The 23,400-nt window shown below is 42.6% G+C and overlaps 1 protein-coding gene across 1 annotated transcript in view; it reads right to left on the bottom strand.

Moving 5' to 3' along the window:
- The window catches only part of SERPINI1 (serpin family I member 1), a 90,733-nt gene extending 67,415 nt beyond the window's left edge, over positions 1-23,318 (bottom strand). The window contains exon 1 of the mRNA XM_075003911.1: positions 23,169-23,318. The gene's annotated coding sequence lies outside the window, so the exon portion shown is untranslated. The remainder of the gene's footprint in view (positions 1-23,168) is intronic.
- Between the last annotated feature and the right edge of the window lie 82 nt (positions 23,319-23,400).

Here is a 23,400-nt window from a genome sequence, read left to right as displayed (position 1 = left end):
ATTGGTCCCAGGACTGACCCTTGGGGAATGCCACTAGTTACCCACTTCCCTTGTGAAAATTACCATGTATTCCTACCCTTTGTTTCCTGTCTTTTAACCAGTTCCCAATCCATTAAAGGATCTTTCCTCCTATCCCATGACCACCTAATTTACATAAGAGCCTTTGGTGAGGGACATCACCGTGGGATGTTCAGGAAAGGTGCATGATGCATGCATCTTTAGAAATTCAGATCTGTCCAGAAAGCTCCTGGATGGGTCTTTCTTCACAGACCAGAAAAATCAAGGCTGGCAATGTGGAGATGCCCATAGTCATACTGGACGACCTGCTTACCCTCTGCTCCCTTGACTCATGAAGCCGTACACAGGCAGTCTGGACCACAGTTAGGAATGCTTCAACTACAGACTGAGCAAGTGCAGAATGGCAGTGGAATGTGCCTTTGGCGGTTTAAAAGCCAAATTCAGGTACCTTTTGACCCACCTGCAGCTTTCTTGAACCAATATCCTTACCATGATTGGAGCATGCTGCTTGATATTATTGTATGATATGTATGCTGTATGTATACCCTATAATATTTGTGAATAAAGGTGGGGAGAGAATTTCATGATGGCGTGGCTTGCAGAGATAGATGCCATGAACAGGGCTTTTGAACAAACACACACAAGGGTATTCATCAAAGCACATGCAGAGGCAATGGCAGTCACAAAGGCTTTGAAAAATAGCTTTATGAATTAGCAGCGAGCCACATGACTCTGCTGTATTTAACTGTTGTGATAATATCCCTCTTCCCTTCAATGTGTGTGCACCCACACCCTGTGAACCTATAAATGAGACTGTGCTTTTCAAAAAAAAGAAAAAAGTATCTTTATTTCGGAACGTGGTTAAGGTGCAGGAAAAAGAAGGGATGTCAAGAGTGGTGGAATAGCCTTTCGCAGTGGTGAGAGGTCATGGGGTGGAGTGGGAGACTGTCCTTGCCATCTCCCCCCATGTTTGGGGACCAAGATGAGTGGGGGTTGGGCTACATCGAGTGGAGCCTGCGAAGCAGGGAGTGGAGTTGTGTCCAGCATTGGGCATTCCTCTGCAGCTCCAGTATGGAACCCAGGATCTTGGTTTCTCTCTGACAACCATTGGGAGTTCTGCTGAATCCTCTTTCTTGCACTGGAGCACGCTTTTGTGGGAGCGCAGGATGCTCTGCTGCCACTGCTCTGTCAACCTATGGTTAACAGTGGTTCTGCTGTCAGCCTTCTCCAGCTGCTGCAGGATAAGGTCCTGTTTCATCTTTTCCTTTTCCTCATCTGTTAGCCGATGGCCAAGGATGTTTGGTGAGGTGCCAGCTATGCCCGTTTTATATCGTCTGTGACTTTAACCGCTAGGACTCACTGTCCCTTCGCGGTCGGCAGCCCGGTCCAGGCTGACGGATGCCCCAAGGTCCTAAACACCCGTGACTTTAACTGCTAGAGCTCAGAGCCCCTTCACAGTGGGCAGTCAACACTGACTGACAGGTGCCCCAATGGCAGCACTAAGAGCCTTTCCACACCCGTGACTTTAACTACTAGAGCTCAGAGCCCCTTCGCAGTGGGCAGTCAGGATTGACTGACAGGCACCCCAAGAGTTTGCCCCGTGGAGGCGGCACAGATCAACGCTAGGCTCTTTGTACTCTCACCTAATGGCCAGGCTTTATAGCCAAAACGGCTGAGGTTCTTTAATTGTGTTGGCTGCTTTACAGTAACCCAGGGAAACAACAGTCAGGCTTATGCACAAACGGTTACCAAAGTTTATTAAACTAGATTCTAATCATGTGGTTATAAAATTGCTAGTGCCTACTTATTTAAATGTATACATGTTACACACACAAACAAGTTACAAAACTGAAGCCACGATCCCAAAGAAAGAAAACAAAGTATAGAGCTCTATTTCAAAATATGTGTACACTAAAGATAGGAGATCAGGTGTGGGTGCTTCTTACCCTCCTTGCATCTCTCGATTCCAGCGGTGCCAAGCCAGGATCGGTCACTCAATTCCACGGAAAGACGAATAAGGGACAAGGCTTAGGGACCCTTTTAGCTGCAGAAGCCTTGGGAGGCTGTCACTTATCTGACCAGCAGATAGATAGTGAAAAGCACTCAAAAATCATGGTGCTGTAGGTCCCATACTTATACCTCTGTACTCCTTTATTCTCTTTCTCCTTTCTTATGCCAAATTAGGGCTGGTCTGTCTGGGTGACGCCAGCTCTTGCAAGAGTAGTTTACACTTGCAAGGGAGAGAAACAATAAGTTTCGACTACTGGACATTCCTTTTATTAGGGTAAATATTTTCCCACCTAGGCTGTTGGTGTGTGTGCATCACGTTATTTAGTAGGGGCTAAGAGCCATGTCTGTCACAGCTTCTCTGTCTGCTGTGAGCCTAATCGTTGTATATGTTCCCAGAGGCACATTGTAGCAGCACACCTGTGCTTTCTCACAGCTTCAAAGGCTGTGCTGGAATTTATGTTAAGTGCCCTGTTGTTTTGGCTCCCTTGTTTTCCTAGCAATGCTGGTCTGAGAGGGGGATGGCTGTCTGGCTACATCATCATGGCAAACCTCACATCCCCCATTGAAGCTGCCTGCTGAAGAAAGTGAAGGTCAAAATCTAGATACAATTGACACAAAGCTTTTACCCACAGAATGAATGGGTCTCTCTGACAATCACTGCAACTTCCCTCCACCCTGTCCCCCAGGCCCCTTTTGATTTGAGAGTGAAAATGAATCAACCACTGCAGAACAGAAGCTATTACTTATCCAAACCATTTCATTGCAGCTATAGTAAGATATTTCTGGCTTAAGAAGTGGGGGCAGGTTTGAAAACAAAGTTATGTAAACTCTAAACTGTAAAGTGCGTGATGAGGGGAGGGTTCACTTCCACTGGATGCATGGTAGGCTGGAGAGGGGGTCATTCCTGTGAAATGCAGAGCATTGGTGGGGTGCGAAACAAAAACAAATTTCTTGATGACTCCTCATCAAACCAGCAGCGTGGTGGGAGAGGAGAAGGCCAGGAGAGCCCCCCAACAATGTGGTTTGGCAGGGCAGTCCTGAGAAATGTAAATGGCCAGGGAGCAGTGCAAAAAAAAAATCTAATCAAAATTCCCATGCTTCTTTAGGTTGCCAAAAGAGACATCAGCCGCCTAAGAATAATTGGGAGTGAAAAAGAAAATATGACTACACTAAGCGAGCACAAGGCCAAAAAATTTGCCAAAACGCTGTGTGGCACCATGATGCCAGATTACTTACTGGTTGCCTGGCATGGCAAGGTGTCCTATTGTGGAAGCTGCAATAAGTCAGGCTTCCCCAAAAACTTCATGCAAAAAATAAGAGTAATTTGCTGAGACCTTCAAAAAAGTAAGAGCACCGTCCCCCAAAATATTAACAAGCTATTCTCAGGGGCATAGATCCACTGAGACTGACCCACAACCTTCTTGTGGAAGTTTAAAAAAAAAAGTAGTGCTCAATATATGCAAATCTATAGCTAAACCCAGCCACAACCCACTTGTAGCATTTGAAAAAAAAAATATTCACCAGAAGAACTGGTTCCTGAAGTTCAGGTGTTGATGTTGAGGGGACCGGCTCGAGATCAAGGGTGAAGAGCTCTGGGCTACCAGGAGCAGATTCATCAGACCAGTGCTGATGATTGCCGCTGTCCTCCTCTTCATTGGCCTCCACCTCCTGTTAGCTCAGCTCCTCTCGGTCCCCACTGCTCTCCTCAGTGTGTCTTCCTGAAGAGTCCCAGTTAAGACTGAGGATTGCAGTTGGGTCCCTCCCATGAATGGCATCCAGCCGTTTGTAATATCAGCAGGTCTTGGGAGATGACCCAGTTTGCCCGTTGGCTTCCCGCACTTTTTGATAGATCTGCTGGAGCTCCTTCACTTTCACCCTTCACTGCTGATCGTCCCAGGAGTAACCTTTTGTGATTATGCCCTGAGAAATCTTTTCATAACAGTTCACGTTTTGCTTGCAGACTCAAAGACTGCCTGCCACTGACTCCCCTCCCCAAACAGCAAGGAGATCCTGGATCTCAGTATGGGTCTATGCTGGAGCTCTCTTGTGACCCAGAGAACTCAGAGCAGAAGAACCCCGAGTACTCATGATGGCAGAATTGCTAGATTAGATGCCTAGAGATGTGATGGATGGCTCCTGAGGTGCGCTATCCACACTGGTCAGAAAGAAAACAAATTCAAATTCCCAGACTTCCTGTTGCTTAATTCAAATTCCCAGGCTTCCTGTTACCTACTTCCTATACACCTGGAAAGCAGTAGAAAGGAAAGTGGCCAGAACGGACAACTGTGGGGCATTGTGGGATACATGTGGGATACCAGAAGGCCAATAAAATAGATTTAAAGAAATGCTATTTCCACACAAGCATTATATTGACCTTTTATATTTGAACTTGGCATTACACCAACTCACATAGTCAATGTAAGAATGTCGACCTCAGCGCTCCCTAAAATCAACCTAATGATATTTGCAGTGAGGACAGTGACATTATAAAATTGAGCTAACAGCCTTAAAAATCAACTTTATACTGTAGTGTAGACATAGCCCTAATCTTTGAGATCAGTTTCCCTCAGAGTGCTCATCAGTAATTCCCTTTACTGTACTTAGGACCGCATATCCAATAGTTTCAAATAATAGATTTTATTGGCAAATTGTCAACAGAGAAGAAGTATGACAAAAGGTAATATGAAAGAGAGCGCTCTACATAAACATTATTAACTGCAAGATTTCTGCCCTCACATGATGCCTTTTAGAATACAGTACAGTACAGAAATATTGCCTCTGTTAAAGTAGGGCACCTAAGGCCTGGCCACTTTGGTATTCCTTTTAAACTGAGAATCCATGTTCCAAGTACTTTCAGTTACCCTGTGGTTATACTTTCGCTAGGATAATGGCTGAAGGCCCTAATAATAAGTAGTAATAATAATAATAATAATAATAACCACCCCTTTTCACTAACCTTGCCATTTTTGGGGCTGTTTTTGCCAGTTCTAAAAGTTGTGGCTCTTTACCCCATGCATTTTTCCTCCTGACATGACTCTCTGTCATTTGTCACAAGTACAATGAACCAGGGAAGAAATTGGATCTTGAAAGACAAGTCTGCAAAAACTAGAAGTATAACCAGATCCCATCTTCCTTCTGTGGTAAATACGTTTAACACTCCTTCCTCACTGAAACAAATGGCCAAATATTGAGTCACCTTTCTGAAATCAAACCAGTAAAGCTTTTTTGAATACACTGGCATTTGAACTAGATTACAAAAGACTCTGTATGTTCCTATACAAAAACAATTAGGGCTAGGCTACTGAGAGAGCTTGATACCCAAGATCTTCAGTGGGAAAAATGGGAACTACTAAGCATGTGAAGATCTAACCACATATTTTGGTACCTAAACAGGAGTTGGACACTTCAGAAACACAGGGCCCTAACTGTAGCACATCTGAAAATCTGATCTGTAAGTAGTACACCTATTTCAAGTATTGCATGTACAATCACAAAGGGCTAGGTCTTCAGCATTCTATTTTGAAGAAAAGCTATTAAAAAAATCAAAAATGTTCCCTTGAGATTACCTAAGACAAAAGGGATAATTGGGCTAGCCTATAGGTAAAGCAGGCGAAACAGTAGTATGTTTTATGCCTATAAAAAGATCTCCAGCATATTTGAAAATCATATAAACTCATTAACATAAAACCCATGCATCATTTCTGGAATATAGTTACTCAACTGCAAATGCTGAAAGAGGATTTCACTAAAGATAAGAATAGCAAGAGAGACAGACAGACAACATACTTCTTTTCCTTCCACTGATGAGAAAGACTTTGGAAAAGGTTCAAGTTTCCTGACTGGTATTAGCCAGAGAGTGACAGAATCATAGAATACAAGAAATGGAATGAACCTTGAGAGGTCATCAAGCCCAGATCTCTGAACTCATGGATGGACCAAGCACCATCTAGATCATCGCCCAACATGGGTTTCTCTAAGCTGCTCTTTAAAATGTCCAGGGATGAAGATTCCACAGCTTCCCTATGCAATTCATTCCAATTTACCCACCTTGCCATTTTGGAGATTTTCCCAATCTCCAACCTCAACCTCTTTTGCTGCAATTTAAGCCCATTGTTTCCTGTTCTATCATCCAGAATTACGGTGAATATTGTTTCTCCCTCCTCCTGGTAACAGCATTTTAGATATTTTAAAGCTGTTATGTCTCCTCTCAGTCTTCTCTTTTTCCAGACTAAACAATCCCAGTTCTTTCAATCTTCCTTTATAGGTCATGTTTTCTACATCTTTAATAATTTTCATTGCTCTTCTTTGGACTTTCTCCAATTTGTCCACATCTTTCCTGAAATGGGGCACCCAGGACTAGACACAATACTCCAGCATACTCCAGCTGAGACTTAATCGGTGCAGAGTAGAGTGTAAGAATTAAGTCTCATGTCTTTCTTACAATCATGTTAATACATCCCAGAACATTTGCTTTGTTTGCAACACTGTTCACTCACATTTAAGCTTGTGGTCAGCTATGACCCCTAGATCCATTTCTTCACTACTCCTTCCCAGACAGTCATTTCCTATTTTGTATGTGTGCAACTGATTATGTCACTGTCATGAATGAATGCCTGTAAAGGGTTACACCCAGACAGAGTGGCAAACAACGGAGTCAGCCAGTGAGAAGAGAGAGGAATCTTTTGAACTGAAGCAGTTACCTGGTGATGGGGACTTCTTTTTGTGTGGCCAGAGGAGAGACACACAAAGATGTTTAAACCTGAGCAGGACATAAAGAATTCTGTAAATATCCAGGCCACATGGAGATCTGGGTATACAGATACGTAAGGAGAAAGAAAATGGTTAGTCAGACACGATTAGTTTATTGTTCATTTTGGGTTTGGTTTGGGACTTCTCAGACTGGCTACTGTACACCCTCCCTGCCCTGTACACCGTAACTTTTAAACTAAATGCCAGGGAAGTAATTCTTTGTGCTTTAACCTCCTTTTTTTTAGTTGCTCTGTAACACCGAGCATGCTTTAACATGTATCTTTTGTTTGTTAATAAATCACTATTTGTTTTGTTTAAAGGCAGTTATTTGATTCCTGTGTCCTAGAGAAGAGTCTGCGTATATGTATGTCTAAGACTGAAAAGTCAGCTATCAGACTGCAACTTAATTTCTCTTTGTTTTCAAGCTTTCTCCTGTGAGAGCGTTAAAAGCTTAAGGTCACCCCCAAAAGGAGACATCCCAAATGTGTCTCCTTGTGTTGTAAAGAGGGGCTCTCTCACTTGGGTGATGGCAGCTACCTCTGAGGGTCAGGGAATCTGTGAGCCTGGGAAGTTTTTAAGCAGAAGCCTAAAGACGGAAGGTATTCTAAGGTCTCTTGCAGATCTCACATACTGCAGTGGGGTTGACGGCCTTCGTATGCATTTGTTCTAGTTGAATTTCATCCTATTTATAGACCTTAGACCATTGATCCTGTTCTTTTTAAATTACAACCCTATCCTCCAAAGCAATTGCAACCCCTCCCAGGTTGGAATCATTTGCAAACTTTTAAGTGTATTCTATATGCCATTTTCTACTTCACTGATGAAGAACTAGTCCCCTAATGGATCTCTGTGGAACCCCACTCATTTTGTGCTTCCAGCATGACTGTGAACCATTGATGACTACTCCGAGAATGGTTATCTAACCAACTGAACGCTTGTTTTCCAGTAGCTCCATTTAGATTGTATTTCCTTAGCTTATTAATGAGAATGTCATGTGAGACTATCAAATGCCTTACTCAAAAGTTTAGATACGCCACATCTATTCCCCCACCCTCCACTCCCTTTTCAGAGGGCCTGTTAGCCTAGCAAATAAAGCTATCAGCTTGGTTTCGCTTGGTTTGTTCTTGACAAATCTGTTCTATTACTTATTACCTTTTTATCTTCTAGATGTTTGCAAGTGGATTCTTTAATTATTTCTTCCATTATCTTTTCCGGTACAGAAGTTAGGCTGACTGGTCTAATTCCCTGGGATTGTCCTTATTTCCCTTTTTACAACTAGGCACTATATTTGCCCTTCTTCAGTCAACTGGAATCTCTCCTGTGACTTTTCTGGGATGATAACTAATTGATCAGATATCTTCTCAGTCAGCTTCTGAGTATTCTAGGATGTATTTTATCAAACCCTAGTGATCTGAAGACATGTAAATTTGTCTAATATCTAGGGTCCTACCAAATTCACGGTCCACTTTCATCAATTTCACAGTCTGAGGATTTAAAAAAATCATAAATCTCATTACAGCTAATATAAATTATAACTGTAGGTGTCCTGACGCAAAAAGGAGCCGGGGGGGGGGGGGTGGCATGGCAAAATTACTGTAAAGAAGGCTGCAGTACTTCTAGCCTTGTTTCTGTGTTGCTGGGGGCAGCAGTGCTGTGTTCAGAGGCATGCAAGCTGGAAAATGGTGACTGCTGAGCAGGAATCCATCTCTGAAGACAGAGCTCCTGCCAGCAGCAGCACTGAAGTAAGTGTGGGGTGGCATGATATTGCTACCCTTATTGCAGTGTTGCTGCTGCACAGCTGGGCCCTCAGTCAGCAGCTGACACTTTCTAGCCACTCAGCTCTGAAGGCAATACAGAAGTAATGGTAGCAATACTGTGACCACCCCTCCTCTGACCCCCATAACAATATTCTCACTCCTCTGCAAGTCTCTTTTGGGTCAGGACCCCCAGTTTGAGAAACGCTGGTCTCACTTGTGAAATCTGTATAGTACAGGATAAAAGCACACAGAGCAGATTTTACAGGGCAGACCAGACACATGAAACTGTTTCTTGGCCATGAACTTGGAAAGGACCCACTGATCTGCAAATAATCGTGTAAGAATCTCTTTCCCCGTAATTTGGAGTGCGAAAGGAATTGCTCTCTCCAATATTACCAATATCAAGTACTACAATTCAGGAGTCAGGTGCCCAGAAGTCATGACATTATGTTAAAAATAGTGAAGTTATAAAAAGAAGCTCAAATGTATTACTTTTATTTGCCTTGTAAGCTTTAAGTCTCCAGGATTTGCATTTTCAAGCCTCTCTTTACAGTCATTGGAGCCAGAAACTTTTTTTCTTTGAAAAAAATTAAATGAAAGCTGGGATTCTATCCCACTTAGGTCCTGAAGGTATTGTATGAGTGAGGTACAACTTGTAGTTTAACACCCAACATGAGAGATTATCACCATGGTCAAAGAGGCTAAGTGTCACTTTCCTAGCTCCATAGCCAGAACTACTATGGTGATTATAACCTGATTTATAAAGGCCTTTCCAAATATGATGTGGTAAACTATATTGCCTCACAGTTCAGGTCCTTTCGTAACAGAAGTCTGATAAGCAACTTCAGCAGACTCTCAAAAATGCTTAGGCTATATCATTAAGTAAATATAAAAAGCCTAAATACCAGTTTAATTTTTACACAGTGAGCATTATAGAATTTTGTACCCGACAGATCTAATCGCTTATTACCATATGATGCTAATGCTATAGTTTTCCAAATGCAATCAATACTTATCTTATGCAAATTCACGTTTGCCTCTAAATAAAACTTATTTACGGTTTCTAATTTTATTTCTAACCAAAGCTAATAACACACATCATCCATTACATGTACCAAAGAAGGTTAAATTAATTTGAATTGTATCCTTTCCGAGAATGAGGATACGTACTTAGTCTCTCCAACACACTTGTTTTATTCAAAGAAGAGTCAGGAGAAATTTACTCCCCTTTAGGTGTTTAACCTGAAGCAAATCTGGTTCTCAGGTTAGAGCCCAATGCTACCCAATGCATAAAAAATTCTAAAATAAATGAATGTTAAAATCCACCAACGAGATAAATAAATGATTTCCCTGAATATTTTCATGGCTTGAAAGAACACATCAATTACTGTAGCTAGTCTTGTAAGTTAATGATTCACAGTGATGGATTATTCATGCACATCAGCCAGCTGAACATTATACTTTGACTCGAGGGGGAAGTGCAACAGGTCTTAATTAATTATGCTTGGTGCAAGCTCAGAGACAGTCAAACATCAATAATAAAGTCTTTCAACCTGGTCAGAGTAAAAAGGATTAGCAGTAATTTGAGAGTAAAACATCTTTATTGGTCTCCATAGTCTCAAATAAGTGAAACAACTTCTTACAACAAAAGCATATTGCCTCAAGTGATCTCCCTAAAACAGTCCTATATTGCAGTTCTAAAAATATACACTGGACTTCATACCAACTTTATTCAAGCATGAAAAACTGATTTAAATTTCCTGTGAGCATATTTGTCTTACGTTGTTTCCACAACTTCACAAAACTTAAATGATGGAACAATTCCTTGCTTCCAGAACACATCAAGCTAATTTGCATAGGCTTATTTCAATTCCAGGCAACACCACGAACTTCTGCACAAGTGAAACAACCAACCAACACTTGAGTCTCTTGTGCTCATTTTCTAAATCTGCATTATAAAAGGAGAGCCACCTGTCCACCCGCCCATCCTAGCAAGTGCACAAAAGAGCAATTCTGCAGAGCAACCACTGGGGGCAGCCGCAACAAGAAAACAGTGGTCCTTGTAGATGGAGCTTCTCACCCTGCCTCCCTATGGATGGGTAAATACCCCCAGCACCCTACAGGGGGAGCCCTGCTGCTCACCCACACCCCCACCAACTGCCCCACCCTCCCTCCTGGAGGACATTGTAGATGCCCCTAATAAGCATCCCCACACCTGAGCCCCATCACCTACCCAGCCCTGCATCCCTACCATTTGCCCCCCTGCCCTTAACCCTGCACCCTCCACTACCTGACGTCAGTCCACCCCCCCAACTCCCCCAGCTTCTACCCTAGCTCCGGCACCCCCACCCACTGGTCACAGTCCCTGCCTCCCCACACACCTAACCCCCTGCCCTGAGCCCCCTTATAACCAACCTCCTGCACCCCCAGTCCTTGCCGGGAGCTCCCCATCTACTTCTTGCTCTGACCCCACTCCAACCTCCTTCCCTGTCTCCACCCACACTCCTTTCCCTGAGCGCTGCTATTTAAATAAATCATGAGGCCACTTTAAAAAATGAAAATTAAAATAACTTCAGTTAAGGGCCCAAGCAATACTGGGTATGTCTTCTAGTATAAATAAAAGGAAAAGAGCAATTTCTTTCCTCCGGGAGTCCTTCTGGTCTCTTATAGCCCCTCCATTATATGCTACATGTGGATTTGTATGCCCCATTACATGCGACATCAACAGGCATCATAAAAAGATATTTACCTTGTGTATTATTTTGAGCAGAAGTATGGAGAGTGTTGCTCATACTGGCACAAATCTAGGCTGTTCAGTTCATAGCTACATCATTTCAAGTACAAATAGTATTTCTACTCATTTCACTCAAAGCTTTATAAAACACTTGTTTAAAACCGGTGGTAAGAAAAATTAGTTCGTTAAGGTGATGAGAGAACCTCACAGAAATGTTTCTAGTTGATTCCCAGTAGAAATCATATTTCCTACCCTACTCCAGGAGAGTTTAAAAAAGTAAGTCACCACACATTTGATGAGTATTGTGGCCATATAAAGCATTATGATTTATGAGTTTTAGCCTCACAATACCCTTATGAGATAAGCAAGTGTTACCCTCATTTTATAAGCGGGGAAACTCAGGCACAAAGGTTGCATTTCCTTGCACCTTCACGTAACTGGAATTTCGCATAATTTGGGGGGGGTGGTTTCACCCCCACAGTGGAATGCATGTTCTGCAGCTGGGGAAGCAGTAGGAGCCCCTGGAGCTCTTTCTGGAAAAGTAAGTCCTAGGGTTGGGCGTCTAGTTGGGGAAGATTAAGCCTGGTGGTGGGTTGGGGCTGTGGCAGCGGGGGCAGGTGGGTTAAGCCTGGGATGGGTTAGGGCTGCAGGGCAGGCACAGGGCAGAGTTGAGCTGGAGCCGCATGGGGTGGGGGCGATTGAACTTGAGCTGTGCAGGGGGTTTGAAGTGGAGCCACGCTCAGGGGTTTGAATCGAAGCCGTGCATGGAGGCGGGTGGGGGCGGGAGGGTTTGAGCTGAGCTGGAGCCATGTGCGGAAGATGGGGGGGTGAGCTGGACCTGCAAGCGGGGGGGGGCAAGGTGACCCAGAGCTGTGCTCGAGTGATGAGCATGGCTGGGGGTAGGGTTGAACTGGGGTTGGGGGAGCATCCAACCTCAACGCTGCAAAATAGCACTAACTCATCTTTGCACCATTGTTATAGCTACAGCCACCATAGTTGAAGTGCTTGAAGATAATTACCATTGGTTATTGCCAGCTCAAGAAAGGTAGAGTTTGTATTATACATAAAGCCTAAGCAAACAAAAAAGCATTTTCACTTAACGTTTTGAAATACAAACATTTTGACTTGTTTTCTCACCAAACATGAATATACAAAATGTTAGTCAACTCATCTCTCCTTCAACAAAGAAGAGTTTTGTGCAAAATACTTCATCCAGCTCTAGCTAAGTTCTCCTTTTAAAGAGTATTTCCCTGTAGTTTATTTCCCTTTATTGTGTTTCTGTGTATTGTTTAGAAGATCTCCTTAGACACCTCTTAGTCTCATTGATTGTTTTCTCCTTGTCCAATTGGCAAACTCCAGTGGTTGCCACCACTCCCTGCAAAATTTTGAATGAATCAGAAACTAGCATATGTGCAGTAAAATTAACTCGCATTCGTCTGCATCATCTATCACAGGACTTCTCAGGTGAACAGTAAAAAAAAAACTTAATTTTACATGTAGCTGATCATTTTGGTACACTACATTGGTGTAAATGAAAGATTTGTGGTAATCTCATGTTGAAGACTTGCTGTTACAGTAAGTTGCTCAGTCTGCTGTGGGTTTTGATTAATATTTATAAATTGTATAGGGAACTGGAGAGGGTGATTTATCTGAAAAACTGATGGTATCTGAGGAAAAAAATATGAATTGCTTCAGTGATCATAAATTGCTATGTGAAGTACACAATAATTAAATGCTCCAATAACTGCATTAATGCAGATAGAGCAGAAAAAGCATTCCAGAAAAACAGATGTATTGAGACAATTAAAAAAAATATAAAGACCACCATAGTCCTTGCTGGGTAAACTGGGATATGAAGCACCACTACAGTGTCAGAAATGTAAATGGATGTAGCTAGAAGATACAAATTTTGCTACTGTATTGAGAAAAGTGGCAGGTATGCCAACACATTTGACAACTGAGAGACAGCAAATATCACGCAGGGCACCTTTAGATAAATGCATCTAAATTATCTGTAGCCTTAAAGGAGGCCATGTTCAGTGAAGAAACAGTCCATCCATAGCAGGTGTAAAGGTACAGGGTCAAATTCTGCCTCCCTTATATGGAGTACTACCTCACTCCAGTACTGCTTCCAATGATACTGCTTCTGGAACTGGTTCTACACCACATGAGCACCAATGACAAATTTGAAATTCATGAGCAAACTGTAGGGAACAAGTTACTCACTGCTAAAGCAGCTTAAGCCATCTCGTATTGCTAAAATGCTGGTGCACAAGCTAATGAACCATATTTATAAAATGAGTCCCCTTTGTCAAGGTTACTGAAATAAAACAGTAAGTCTATTTAATGGCAAGTCAATGGAAGTTTAAGTTTTCCTTTGCAGATATGGAGCACAAAACTTCTGTTCATGGATTAAAACCATGGAAAGAGAGAATAATCCACAAGGGCTAAGGAAACTGAGGTCCTTCTCTAGTGTTCTTGAGAAGTTAATTCTAGTAAGGGAGAATTCACACTGTTATAATCGAAGAAATCCTGTTTCACATATGGGACTGCACTGTGAGAATACTATGGTCCTGTCTAGTGAAATGTCAAGATCCCCCCGGAAGGATTTGAATGTCCTTCCCAAAGTTGAGAGCTCAGCAACTCATGGGGGATTCCGAGCCTTTACAGTAGTCAGCTCTTATTCAATGAACGTCCAATATAACTATTACATTTAAATGAACTGCATGAGTAAAGTACAGCATCACAACAGACCTGTATTTCTCAACCCCCATGTCATTTTTTTATTTAGCATTTTAGTATTCACATAAATTAACATATGGAAATATTAATTTTTTCATAGCTTGAGTTCTAATTAACAATGTAGAATATTACATTTGTAACATTTCTTTGGAGACAGTCTTAAAATAGAACATTTTTAAAAAAAAAGCTTTTTATAAGAAATAACAAAATTATGTGCTACTAGGTCACTAATCTGTTTATAAATAAAAAAAGACACTGTATTTAATACATTAACTTCTAGAGATTCACTTATACAAAATGAAAAAAAGGTTTTCCTGGTTTTGGAAGAGAGTTTGACTGCTTTGCAATCTTGCAACAATTCATACAAATCAAGAGCATCAAAATGGAAACCCTCAGTTCAGAGTTAATACTAATGTAATGAAAAATCTACTGCAACTTTCACATATTTATGAAATAAAAAGATTTGATGACGTGAGATAATTTAATTTTTTATCACTTCACACACAGATGATCCTCAAATACTTTCATAAGAAAGTTTTGAAAACTGACAGAGCATATAGTTACTGGGGTGCCTGTAATGACAGGAGCTGCCTGTCTGCCAACTACCATCACTGGGTATTTTTCAGCACTGAATGACCATGTAATTTCTGGCACAGGTGGCAAACAACAGCAAATAAATTTTACACATCAAATTATACAAATATTAATAAAATTATAAAAACAATAAAATTGATATTAAGTATTAAATTCTCAATTAAAACAGTATATTAAAATAAGATCTAAAAATGTATAATATACTTACAACATACTCTAGAATAATAATTACAACTTTCCAATAGAAGTGCATTTTCTTTGGTGGTCCTGAAAGCTATCACTTTTTGTTTGTGGGTCTCTCACTAGGCTTTGACTTTGACATGCCTGATCTAGTCCTTCTAGTGAAAGCCAGTAATGGTACTTCATGAACTTAATGGTCAGATACTCAAAACAATGATCTGTAAATAATCTTTTTTTCTTTAAACCTGAACTGTGGTTGGTTCTACCCTCCTTTCTGTGAGCCAGCCCCATCACCCCTTCCTTCCTCCACAGTTACGCAAAACATTCCAAGAGTATGCTCTCTACACACTTGGCTAGCATCCTTGGAATATCATGGAAGGACAGAGTGACCAACACCGCCATCCTCGAGCAAGCTGGAATCCCAACCATGCACACCCTCCTCAGGCAGCGTCGACTCCGCTGGCTTGGCCACGTCCACAGGATGAATGATGGAAGGATTCCAAAAGACATCCTGTATGGTGAGCTAGCCTCTGGCAAAAGACCTCCCGGACGCCCCCTTTGCGTTACAAAGATGTCTGCAAGAGAGACCTCAGAGAGGTAGACATCGAGCTGGACAACTGGGAAGATCTAGCAGACGACCGCAGCAGATGGAGGCAGGGGTTACACAAGGGCCTTCAGAAGGGCGAGATGAAGATCAGACAGCTAGCAGAGGAGAAGCGAGTGCACAGAAAGCACAATAAGGACTTGCCAGACACCCACTACATCTGCAAGAGATGCAGCAAGGACTGTCACTCTCGTGTGGGTCTTTATAGTCACAACAGACGCTGTAAATGAAGTCCTCAATTGAAACTTTAAAGGGCGTGATCCATAGTCTATGCAGACTGAAGGATGCCTACTACTACTAGTTTCCAGTGATCTGTTGAAATATCCTCACCTGAGGTGCTTGATATGTCCCTGGCCATGGGCTGTGGTGTCTGTGTGTTTCTCCCCACATCTTAACCAAAAGCCTTAGGAACTAGCCATTTTAACATCTATGTTGTTTAATTCATGATTTTGTTCCCTATCAGGCCCATAGAAGCACTTTATAAAAATCTACTGTAAAAAATCCCCTTTGAAAACACCATATAGAACTGTCTAGAATGAAGTAAACAAGAATGACAGTTAGAAAATGACAGTTGGTGTAAATATTTATGAGGGGCAGTTAATATGTATAAGTTATAGTTCGAAATCCTAATAGTTAGTTGGTTAGTTTTGGATACCTACTGAATATGTAACATATAGCTTTCCTTGGTTGCTATGGCAACCAAAATGCAACATGGACTTCAAACAGGTCCTCACAGGCCCTATAAAGTTAGGAGCCTGAGGCCCTTGCTCTTACTCCTTCTGGGGACCTGGACCTGGACTGAGCTGAAGAAGAAAGAAGAAAAAAAGGTGACAAGGTTCGTGTCAGTCGTTGTACCCCAGCCGCTGAGGGACGTCGAAGACCCGAAGAGGACGCCTTCAGGAACTCGGACTTTGCGCCCATAGTCATCAAGGGACAAAGAAGAGCTCCTGATTGCAGCCATTTTGAAGGCTCCGGTTTTTCCCGGAGGGTTTGTTCCGGCAGGTGACGCCGCTTAACGAGCGTGCGCCCTGTGACAGGGACAAACCGCAGCAGCGGTCCTGCCCTTCTCCTCCTCTACCATTGCCGTGGCCGGTGGGGAGAACTAAGGCCGTTCTGAAATCACTACAAATGTGCTTGCTTATTTGCAAATTTGTTACAGGAGGTTTTTGTATCCCAAGTTGGTTCTTTTCCTCCTGGTTCTTTTCTTCAATCCTCTTTCCTGTCAGGACTAGCGCGGCGCTGTAAAAACGCGCCTGTGCAGCCATACTTTCCTAGCTCCTAAAAGAAGCAATTGCAGGCCCAGCCCCTGGAAACAGAGCTAAGGAAGGAGAGGTAACAATCAAATGTACTTGTAATGACCTGGTTAATGTGTGTATTTTACACGTGTTGTTGTATCTTTGCTTGCTGCTGGATGTGCTAACTAATAGCAGCAACGCATTATAAGTGGTAGGCTGGGACTGCCCCAGTTCTGCTCACACAATTCAAACTGTGTAACCCTTTGTTTCTACTAGCCCATGTAAAGCACAGGGGGCGCTATTTATAGCCAGCCCAAGATACCTTCAACCCTCAGAGTATTCTAAAAGCATAATTTACTTTGCCAATAAGAGGCAAGGATTAATTTGACTGGCCCGTAATAGGGACAGATATTGTATTGGAAACTACCATGAAAGGTGTTTCTTACCTTGGACTAGCTGTTTAACTGGTAGTCCAATCTATGGAGTCCTCGTAAAGGTGACCCCAAACCTTAGGAATCGTCGTAAGAGGCGACCCCAAACCTCGGGAACTGTCGTAGGAGGCGGTCCCATTCCATCTGCTCCCCCCTGTTCGAGAGGGAGGTTGAGCACCCGGATCATCGTAAGAGGTGACTCCGGAATTAGGGTTGAGAGCCTCGTGGCTCTCCCCCATGCCTGTGAGGGAATAACTCCCTGCAGCAGGTTATTTCTTATTCTTTGCCGTTAACTGGCACCTCTATAAAAGAGGATTGTGTAATATTGTGCTTTAACTATTTTCCCCTTACAGCACTCAGCGAAGACGTCATGGCATTCCTGGGATTCGCTGTAAGTAGTGGGACATTTTGAGGGTGCTGCTCATTGCGGCTTTACATAATTCAAGGGCTGGTGTCATAAATAAACAAACTCTGTGCTAAAAACTAGTAGAGGAAAGGGAGAACCTATAGTCTGTCAATTTAGGTTTATCCTCATGTGTAGTTCCTCTCCCCTTAATAAATTCCTCTTGTGGTTGCACCTTTAAAGGGACTCATTCGTTCTTTCAGGGCAGACAGTGTTCAGCACCATTCCTTCGGATCCTACCACAACCCTGTAAACCCCATTGTGAGTGACCACCATGTACACCATGCTGGGTTGCGGGGTAAAATCCAGTGAGACACTCTACCAGCATCTCTAAGGGTGTGGTTAGGTGTCTCGGGGGCAAAAAATCAAGAAAAATTTAAAAATTGTGTCGTGCCTCAGTTTCCCCAAGTGCACACACATTGCTTAACAGCATTGCCTTCCACGATATGATCAAGTGCAGATCTTAAAGATCTAAACCTTAAACATCTAGCTTAACCAGAAAAGATCTTGTCTACATTAATGACTTGATTTTTCTCTCCTTTGTCTGTGTACCTCCACTGACATCAAGAGAAATATTTCTGATTTAACTCTTGGTTATCTGAGAATCAGTTTTAAGTGCTCTCCTGACTAACATCACCCTTACTTTAGAGGAAATTTGACACAACCCACCAAATATATATACACATCAGAAGATTTCAGTATTTTTAAAGCGATATTTTTCCTGCATCTTGGGATTGTTTTGTAAACTTGATTTTCTTCACATTTTCATCTCAGCCAATGTTATCAAGATCAAATTAGTTAAAAAAAAATAAAAAAACTTAAGTTCATGATAATTGCTGAATTGTTAATTGCAACTTTAGCAAGATGTGCTTTCAACCTTACATCATGACTAAAATAACTTTTAAAGGTAGTTGGGAGAAATATTTCCTTCAATAGCAAGGGAAGGTAAAGACACCATTTGTTGTTGGTTCTCACTGTCTCCATACTTCCCACATGGACTGAGGTGAAGTGGGGGAGGGAGAGGCGGAAATTACACATAAAGCCCTGTGTGGATACAAAATTTGTACCTGCATCCAATTTGAGAGGTACAAACATGCTCTACAGAGGTGGATACTCATGGATATAAAGCTGATATCTGCAGATTTGCTGGGTGTGCTGGATGTAAAATTTGGATCTGCATTCATATGCAATCCACAGTCTACAGACACAAAGTAGATACAGATTTGCAAGACTTTAATCATATGGCTGTCACTCACTTACCTGAGGCTAGTGTAAATGTTGTTTGTTCATTCATTTATATATGCCCCCCTCCCCTCACATAGGATGGAAAGAACCTTGTGAAAATAGCTGTGCCTTAGGCTAAACCACTTAGTACTGTTACCTGTCTATCTATGACCTCTTCTATAAACGTGGCCTGAACGTATCACAAGATTTACTCTTTAACAAGGTAATCTTCTATAGTTGCTATAAAAAAAGACCTGAACCCCCCCAAGCCTCCACAAAACCACAACAGACAGCAGTTTGAAAAGCCAGGGATAAGAGAATGAAAATGTGAGCAGGATGTAAAGGAATGTGTCCCTTACAGCTAGCTGGAAGAGGGCAGCGACCCTGAGTGTGTTTATGTAAATACAGTCTGCTCTTGCTTTGCTTAGGTTTGTTAAATATTCAGATGATGGAGAGCTGTTTTGTTCATTGTAATCAACTTGGCTGGTATCGGGTCACATTGTGTTAATACTAATTGCAAGGTCTGTAATCATTGTGGGAATACAAAAAAGAAAGACTGTGCTTCATCTGGCTCAAAAGAGGGAAACATGCTCAGTTTAAAGAATGAGATTCTAGGCGTGTGATTGTAAATACAGTTCACTCTGGTTTGCTTAGATTTGCTAGATAGTGAACCGATGGAACAGCGTTTTACCCATTGCAATCAATTTAGCTTTTATGAAGTCAAAATTATGTTAATACTAAATGCAGGAATTGTGAAATATGATCACCAATGCTTGCAATTATTGTGGGAATACAGAAAAGACAGATTGTGTTTAACCCATTCCAAAAGGAGAGAGATGCTGAGAATTTAAAAGGACCTCAGATGGAGAAGGGTTCCACTGCCAGACTTCTCTGAAGGAGAGGGGAAGGCAGACCTCTGAATCAGCAGGGTAGTCCTCCGGGCTTGGCTGTAAGACTGGTTTAATCTGTTTCCCCTCACAATGGTAGAGAGCTAAAGTAGGCTCCATAAGGAGTCTCTTAATATTTTAAGTCTACTCCTGCTTATGCTAAAATTTCTTGTGGCTGGACTGTGCTTTGGGTCAAGACCTAAAAGTCACAGGATTTTTGCTCAAAGCCCAATCTACCATAAGCAGCAGGAACAGATGGCCAGTGGAGAGATGTGACAAGCAGCCAGCAGAGCAGTTGTGAAAAGCAGTGAGCTGGCAGATAGTGAATGATGAGAGGAGTAAGATGTCTCTTTACCACCTTCCCCCGGTATCTCTCCCAAGGATGGAATGTAAACTTTGCAGATAAACCTCTGACCAAAGGTGGTAACTGTGAATGGGATGTAGAGAAAGGTTGCACATGTGAAGGGGACATTTAGTGTGCTGGACCTAAGAAGCCAAGAGGCAAAGGACATTGCCCCACCTACTTGGAGTGGGGTTTTTACTCATGATTTATGTTTATGAACTCTGTTTGTGGTCCTTCCCCAAATGAATCCTAAGTTATTTCCCTTCCTTTTAATAAAAAAAGTGTCTTTTCTACCTCAGACTCTGCGTTTGTGAGAGTGGGGAAGCACTGCCTCTCAAAAGCACCCAGAGGCGGTATGTCAATGACCCAAGTTACTAGGTGGGGTCTGGAGCCAGTTCTGCGTTGGATGAATGAAGAGGAAACCCTAGAGACTGAATCTGACCCTGGCTGCTGCTGGCTTCACCTGGAGGAAGGATTACAGAAAAATGCATTTATCTCTGACTACAGACTCACGTGGGAAAGTCAAATCTGTGGTTAGATAATCTGATGAAAGAAGATCAGATAACAGAATATTCTGCTATATTAATTTTTAAACAAACATGTATACTACACTGCTTCATTTAGAAACATAGGTAGTTAAACTTCCTTTGCGCACGTGCATGTGTGTGACAAAGACAAAGAGGTCTCTGTCTGTCTCACCCTCCTCCAAACAAATTCCCTGATCTGTTAATATGGATTTTTCAAAACTCAGAAAAACCTTACCCAACCAGTAGTTTCTTTTTCCAGAGGACTTACAGACACAATATTTTGACACTACACATATTCAGGGTCTCCCTTATCAACAGCTGGTTTAACAAACCAGATTGCACAAAGACAGAATAAAAATAATACAAAGCAGGGCAGAAAGAAGGGAATACTACTTTTTTTTTAAAAAAAAATGAAGCATAACAGTGAGATGTCATCCTATGTATTTTGGCTTTCTTTGTGCATTCTGTTATTGGGACCTAACTATTGGACCTACTGTTTCCATGTTGTGCTGCTGTCCAAGGCTATGTCTACACGTGCACGCTACATCGAAATAGTGACATTGAAATAAGTGACATCGATGTAGTGACATTGAAATAAGCTGTTTTGATGAATAGCATCTACACGTCCTCCAGGGCTGGCAACGTTGACATTCAGCGTCGACGCTGGGCAGCACCACATCGAAATAGGCGCTGCGAGGGAACGTCTACACGCCAAAGTAGCACACATCGAAATAAGGGTGCCAGGAACAGCTGCAGACAGGGTCACAGAGCGGACTCAACAGCAAGTTGCTCCCTTAAAGGGCCCCTCCCAGACACACTTGCACTAAACAGCACAAGATCCACAGAGCCAACAACTAGTTGCAGACCCTGTGCCTGCAGCATGGATCCCCAGCTGCAGCATCAGCAGCCAGAAGCCCTGGGCTAAGGGCTGCTGCACACGGTGACCATAGAGCCCCACAGGGGCTGAACAGAGAGCATCTCTCAACCCCTCAGCTGATGGCCGCCATGGAGGACCCCGCTATTTTGATGTTGCGGGACGCGGATCGTCTACATGTTCCCTACTTCGACGTTGAACGTCGAAGTAGGGCGCTATTCCCATCCCCTCATGGCGTTAGCGACTTCGATGTCTCGCCGCCTAACGTCGAAGTTAACTTCAAAATAGCGCCCAACACGTGTAGCCGTGACGGGCGCTATTTCGAAGTTGGCGCCGCTACTTCGAAGTAGCATGCACGTGTAGACGTGGCTCCAAACACTTGAGGTCTGTTCTCATACTGCAAAGCTGGAAATCTCAAAGATATATGTGGCTTTCCATGAACAGTCCCTTTTTGCTACCAAAATTAAACTATCAACATTTGGTTATAATCACTATTTAGCTAGTCATTCAGTGTTGGCAGTTTTCCCAAGTTACATGAAGGGCTTACACCTTTATCACGCTATACAATATTCTTAAAAATGCTTTACACAGAGGTAATAAATTCTTAATTTTTACATGCTACTTAAATTTATACAGTTTTTCTGTAACAGTTGCTTTTAGCAACTAATATATGCTACCATTGTTTATGCAAGAAAATGAACTAGACAGTGATGTTACTATGACCCAAAGAGAACCTTTAATTTAAAGATCTCAAATGGCTTTACATCAATATAATCATTTTTATTCCTAATAAAAGGGGTTAAATAAAACTTAGGTTTTGTACAATTTTCAGACCTTGCTGTAACTATTATATTTGTAAGTTGGTAAACATACACTGCCAGACAATGCTAGTCATTTTACTGAAATGTTACGATAGTGTAAGGTTTTGAATGAGGGAGGTCTTAGATATGGGCTGTGTTTGTGCACTACAAAATGCAAAAATCTCATGCTGTAGAGAGAAATGTTTAAATATACTCAGTTTGACAACGATTTCCTCACATACACGTTACATAAATGTGTACACAAAGGGATACAGATACATGCATCCAGATACACACACACACACAGAGCTCTAACATACCCATGTTTTAAATACTTCAGAATGAGTGCACCAGTAGTGTAACTTAAAAAAGGAAATGCAATTAAAATTCTTTACTTTCTCTCAGTTTCAAGAACTTCTTAAATCACCAGAGCTCTAAATACGATTTTCTAATACAAAGTTAAGACACCCTGAATTGCATCAACAACAGATGTTGATCCCAGTTTACTGTAACTGACAAAGTAGTAAGGCAAGTCCGATAAAGCCGCGACTCAGATTTATAAATCTATAAGGGATGTGGAAATATCATCAAATCAACCAGAGGGGCGCGACGAGAAACAACGCTTTAATAACAGAGAGGCAGCCGCGTTAGTCTGTATTCTAACAAAACAAAACAGCTGTCCGGTAGCACTGTCAAGGCTAACACAACAATTTGTTAGGCGATGAGCTTTCGTGGGGCAGACCCACTTCTCCAGCTCTGGAGATCGTGTGAAACAGAAGATTTCGGGGTGGGAACACGAGGAGGCGACACCCACAGCCAGCGGCAGGAATTGATTTCACACGCTGTGCGAACCGAGGGAGAGGTCTCAGTAACTGAAAAGTGAGTCGGGTTTAAATCACTCCCCCACCTTCAGCAACAGGGAGACTTCCGAGCAGCCCCGCAGAATGAACGCCAAGTCAATTCACTGGCAACCCCCAGCACGCACTAAAACAGCGGCTCAGCTGCAAAAGGCTGTCCTAGGACCGGGAGCCCACCAGCTGCACCGATAGCGCTTACCTCCCTCGGAGCGCTCCTGCAGCAGCAGCTGCCGTCCGCCCCGGCTGCGCTACACTGGGGTTACTCCCTGCGCTGGAGCAGCCACTGGTCCAGGGATCGCCTCAGGAATTGTTTCGGTAGCGTCCGCCGACGCCTGCATATTCTCACGCCTCCCCCGCCCCGCTCGGGGCCACGCCCCTCCCCTGGACCGTCACTCCAATTGGATAAACTCTCCTCCTCCTTCTCCGATTCA

Source organism: Carettochelys insculpta, chromosome 10, assembly GCF_033958435.1.
Source record: "Carettochelys insculpta isolate YL-2023 chromosome 10, ASM3395843v1, whole genome shotgun sequence".
In the NCBI taxonomy this organism is placed as follows: Eukaryota; Metazoa; Chordata; order Testudines; family Carettochelyidae; genus Carettochelys; species Carettochelys insculpta.
This window is presented reverse-complemented; position numbering and strand designations above follow the sequence as displayed.